We start from the raw sequence: 6,053 nt of genomic DNA, 5'->3' as shown, positions 1-6,053 counted from the left end.
TCTTTCTTAAGTTTAAAATGGACATAATCTATATACATTAATATACATTTAGATAAACTCTATGCTACTTAAAGTATTTGTGATTTTAAATAGCACACAGGTCATTAGACTATATTAAGAGGAATCTTTCTGCTCATATGTTATACTTCATATGTCTAATTTGAGAAAAAAGAAGTTTGATAATGTAGTAAGTTTTCGTGTTGAGCGAGTAATCAGATTTTTTGCTGCTTCTATTTTTTTTATTTTTTATTTTTTGTAGTAAGAATGAGTGGTGATAAGACTATGAAGGTCAAGGTGGTACTAATTGTGGGAGTTTCTCTGGTAGTTCTTTTTGAACCAGTAGGTTTATAATGAAAACACTATAACAAAGCTTTTGAACTCATGGAAAATAAATCCATTTTCTATTGCTTTATCAAAAAATATGAGTTCCTGAACAGTTTTCTGTAAATATTAAAAAAAATAAAATACAGTTATTTCTGGTTCATATCATTTTTTTCTCCTTGAAACAGGTCCTTTGAACAAGTTTGCTATATTCGTAAGTATGGCTTTTATTGTGACTGGAGCCACCTTTTCTCCCTTAGGAACCAACACATTTGTGAAATCATTTTTTTTTAGGGGATATCAATGTATCTTGAATTACATCTAGGTTTTGATCAGTGAGTTGGTAGCATGAAGCAGCCTATAAGGCTTCAGGGAACCTTGCATTTTGAGGAGCCCAATGTATTTTCGAGTGTGCCTGACTTTTTTGAATTTTAAGAAAAAGATGAACCAAATAAGAACAATTTCATAAGAATTTTAGTTTGTCAGGACTTTCTGTAATGTGTAACTATTGGTTGTTCTTGTTTTGCTTTATCTATGCCATGGGGTTGTTGAGAAATTTAGAGACTCTTGGTATATCAGTGATCTAAGCAGAACTAGTACTTGCTTTACTTTTCAAGTACCCGGTTTGTGTTGTGTGGGAATCCAAGGCTTCTATGATTAAAACAACTTTGATGAGAATTCTTTTGTAAATGGACCAAATTTGAACTTCGTTATATTACACTGAATTATTGTGTTATCTTTAATCAGGATAAGTCCAGAAATGGATGCTATTGCTTAAGCTTAAATTCCAAGGCAAGAGATAAAGTATCTTCATTTTGACTGTCGCCATGGAACTTCACCCTGAATTGTAGATTTTCCACTGTGTGTTATTATACTTAGTGTTTAGAAATTATCATAAGATCTCAGGAAATGTATCCTTGTAATATGGCAATATTTTATTGCTGTTTATACTGATTCCATACACATTATAGTATCATTAATTTGGACTCTACCAATTCTTCACTTTTATTAAATGAAGTGCCTGTGGGTCTGTCGGTTGCTCCTGCCACTTGGTACAGAGGGAATATCCTGGCCTGTAAGAAAGCCTGGTTAGGCTGCAGGAGCTCCTTTGAGGAGGTCTCTCTGTGAATAGCCCTGATGGGGTAAGGAACTGTAGCTGGTAGATAGGGCTTCCTTCTCATGCTTTCCAGTTCCACAATCCTCCTTTCTTTGAATTCATACTGAATTTGTAAGTTTGAATTCTTTTCTTTTTTTAAAAATTAGCTTTCTTGGGCTTCCCTGGTGGCGCAGTGGTTGAGAGTCCGCCTGCCGATGCAGGGGACGCGGGTTCGTGCCCCGGTTCGGGAGGATCCCACGTGCCGCGGAGCGGCTGGGCCCGTGAGCCATGGCCGCTGAGCCTGCGCGTCCGGAGCCTGTGCTCCTCGACGGGACAGGCCACGGCAGTGAGAGGCCCGCGTACCGCCAAAAAAAAAAAAAAAAATTAGCTTTCTTTTTACTAAAGTAATTCATGCACATAATTTAAAAGCTCAAGTAGAAGTAGAAGGCTTATAATGAAAAGGAGTAGTTCCTCCTCTTAGAGCCATGGAGACAAGTACTTTTAGCTCTTAGTGGTTTGTTCTCGTATTTACCTTCCTTGAAAATATGTTTTATTACGCTTTCTTGATTTGTCAATTTTAAAAATGATTTTTTGAATTCCTTTTATGGCAGGCAGGATTACTTTACTTATATCCTCACCTCCCCCACCCCTCCCAATGTAGATTAATCACAACTTTTTTGTTAAATCAATAGATATAAATGTTGTTTATTGATCATTATCAATTATTTCCTATCATTGTTTCCTTTCTACTAGAATCTTATTTTTCCTTGAATTACAATAATAATTTCCTGACTTTAAAATTTGCTTAGTTTTTAATATACCTGTCACGATGAGTATCCAAAGGCTTAAATGCTAAAAAACATTAGATAATCCATCAGTTCCTTTTTTTTGTTTTTTTTTCTTTTCCCTTTGGGGACATTTTTTCCACAGTCCTTCATCTTCTGCCATCTGGACCATTGCTCTCCAGACCCGTGCATGGCTTGGTGGTCATTCTGGGATCCCTTTGTTTTTCAGTCTCATGTTGGATCTCCTGTTTATTGGATCTTTTTTCTTGATTTACTGTACTTTTTTTGTCAAAGTATATCCGCTATCAAAAACTTCCTGGGAAAAGGTGCATGAGAGGTAAAGATTTTGAAGCTTTACAGGTCTGAAAATGTCTCTACTGTTGATAGATTGGTAGTTTGGAGTCTCTGTTGAAAGTAATTTTCTCTTAGAATGTTAAAGGCAGTGCTCCATTGTCTTATAGCCTTCATGATTCCTGTGGGACCTGTTTTTACACTCTGGAAGCTTTTAAGAGCTTCTCTTTATGCCCAGCATTTCATGAGGATGTGTGGGTCTTTATTCATTCATGTTGATGGGTACTTGACTTGGTGGAATCTTTTAATTTGCAGACTTGTCTACTTCAATTCTGGGAAACTTTTTGTGTTATCTTTTTGATAATTTTCTCTCCTCCATTTTCTCCATCCTGTTTTTCTAGAATTCCTGTCATTTGTATGTTGGACCTCCCAGACTGATCCTCTAATTTTAAAAGAATGTTGGACCTCTAATTGATCCTCTTTTCTCTCCTCAGTTGTAGTATTGTAATTGTTCTTTTTCTGTTCCTCCAGCTCTCCTGTTGAATTTTTTTTTTTAGCTGTATCTTTTAATTTCTAAGATATCTTTTTTCTCTGTTCCATTTTCATGAGGATGATTATGGGTTTTTTCCTCATGTCTTTCCTGTTTCCTGCATTGTTTTCTGTTCTGTTTGTTTTGAATTGTGTCTTCCATTCTGAAGGCTTTCTTAGAAAGTTGGAGAGGTCATCCATTCATATTAAGAATTAGGTACTAAAAAGCTAACTTCATAGTTCTTTATGTGTGGGCTGGGTTTATCAGTTATCTGCCTCAGGCAGAGAGCTGGCCTTTTGTCTTGGAGTTCCCTAAATTTCCGAGGAGGTCTTTTCTTTGGAGCTATTCAGTTTCCTTAGGAAGGATTCCTCGTTCTAGCAGCAGGGTGGGAAAAAAGGGCTGAGGACTCCACAGTTTGTATGTGGTTTTTTACTTAATCCTTCTATTTTCGGCCTCCACATACCCTGCCCCACCCCACCGCAGTCGTCTTCTATGTTTGGTGACCCTCAGCTTCAGTTTCTCCAGTGGATGGAGTTTGGGAGTGGGTAGGTTGTCTGGCTGTGGAGAGTGGGGAGAGGACCTGGGGTCCAGTTGCCCATTTTATAAACATCTAGTCCTAATTTCAGCCCTATGCCTCATCCCCTTTTTCTGCAGCACCTACTACTTTCAGGTTCTGAACTTGTTAAGTGTTTGGTTGAGTGTATTGGCTCCTCTCTTCTGGGTACATAGGCTTTAACGTCCTCTACTCTGCTAGGTTAGTTATCACACCTCCTCCTGGATTTTATTTGTATAAACTTGTTGAAATCTCATGGCTATGTAGTCTGTTCTGACATGTTGGTCAGTCTACTATATTTAACTGGAAGTCTAGGTTTAAATTGTAATAATGTGTAGAAAATTGTAGAAAGTATTATTCTGTAATTCGTTCTTTCCACTCTCTAATGATTTTCAATTAATATGGTTTTACTATATTACCTACCTCATAGGGTTGTTGTGAGGATTAGAAGAATCAATACATATGAAGCACTTAGACCAGTGCCTGGCACATAGTATGTGTTAATAAGTATTAGCTATTATAAATATTGTTACCATTATTATTAGTAGTACTATCAGTCTTAATTCAATAACCCATTTAGACTTGAATAAAGATGTTTTCACCAAAGGAAGAATTATTGATATATGGGAAAATCTAGTGTTTGATATTATTATTATTATTATTATTGTTTTTTTAAAGATTTTTTTTATGTGGACCATTGTTAAAGTCTTTATTGAATTTATTACAGTTTTGCTTCTGCTTTATGTTTTGGTTTTTTGGCCACAAGGCATGTGGGATCTTAGCTCCTCAACCGGGGATCAAACCTGCACCCCTTGCATTGGAAGGCGTAGTCTTCACCACTGGACGTCCAGGGAATTCTCTAGTGTTTGACATTATTGACGCTGCATTTAACTAGACTTCACGTGAAATGCTCAGGTTAAATGTTATTTAAGACACATTAAAGCCTTAAAAATCCAATCAGTAATAGTTATGCTAAAAGTTTTAAAAGCATGTAATAACAATTTTGATGTGCTTTTAAGCTTTATTGGTATTGAGTTTTATTTTAATCATCTAAATATGAAGTATAGTAAACAGAATTAAGGAGGTGATGTTTATATGCCTTACAGCCAGTAGATGAGATTCTCTGAATATATAGAGTACAGAAGTAGAGAAATAGTAGACGCCAGTCACTGCACCTATGACCTAGTGAATGTTTGTATACTTTTCAGAAAATGTTATGAACTTACATAAAGCAGAATGTCTGCATTTGCTCAATTATTTTAAGTCGTCTTTGTGTCTGGATTAAGAGTGTATATGATAACACTGAATACTAATTTTTAGAGGTGAAATGTGAGTAGGTGCTCACATTACTCTTCTTATGGATAGTGAGTTGCATACTTCAGGGAAGGGGAATTTTCATTTGTAAGGAGGTTTGCATTCTCTCTCACTAGAGTCCCATGGTTGTGACAAAGGGCTGTAAATATCAGTACACTAGAGATGCTAGAAATTTTTCTACAGAAGAATGGCCAGTTGCTTAGTGTGAATAAACCTCTTTGCAACTTACCAGGATGACTTTGGTAGGACAGATGAGACAGGTAGTCATGGGCAGGGTCAAACAGCGCCGGCTATTAGCTTGATGCTGGCATTTCCCCCTCCCTAGGTGTAGACATATTATTTTTATTATGTCTCATTATTTGCTTTGACATTTCATCTCTGGAACTTTAATGTCTACATCTTTAGAGCCCTTATGCTGCCTCTTTCCCAAATGCAGCAGCTAAGCTAGTATATTTTCATAGGATGGAACTTCCCCCTTCTGTCCTGTAATGTGCACCCCTTCCCCCCAGATAGTCTTTTGTTGGTCTCTTTGATAATAAAGCACTTACTATGGGCCAGTTGCATTACCTCAATTTAGCTTGGTAACCAGGATGTTAAAGTACAAGAATACAAGAGCAACCGGGATACACAGAACCAAGATTAACTCACATGCGATTGATTAGAATGGTAGATATTTTGTAACTATATCCTGAAACACTTAAGTGTTTAAATTACCTCTTCATTTAGTATTTTAGTTCATCTGCTTCTGGACTAACATTAGTTGCTGAATAAATAACTAACCCAGAATTTATAAAATCCAGAACTTATGGAAGGGAGGATTATGTTTTGATTAATTTGATAGATAAAACAAATGAATTAATATACAGGAATCTTAACAAATTAAGTAATTCCTTTGACATCAGTGAGGGGTAATATATTCAGAATACCAAAGATGAGTAAAATACATGACTCTGTAATGAATTTCCTCCTTAGTGTCAGAGTGAGAGGAGGATGCTGTTGATAGTTGTGCTGTTGAAAGTTGTCACAAAGACTGTTTCACCCACTTAAATCTCAATATAAAGTATATTACCAGATTTGGTAGCATGGGGACAGTTAGGAACACAGGAGAGAGAGTAGTGTCATGAAAGGATCCATGGCTGTCAGGAGCTACACCCACACACTCTT

This window comes from Mesoplodon bidens (assembly GCF_964165515.1).
Source record: "Mesoplodon bidens genome assembly, chromosome: 8".
Classification (NCBI taxonomy): Eukaryota; Metazoa; Chordata; class Mammalia; order Artiodactyla; family Ziphiidae; genus Mesoplodon; species Mesoplodon bidens.
This window is presented reverse-complemented; position numbering follows the sequence as displayed.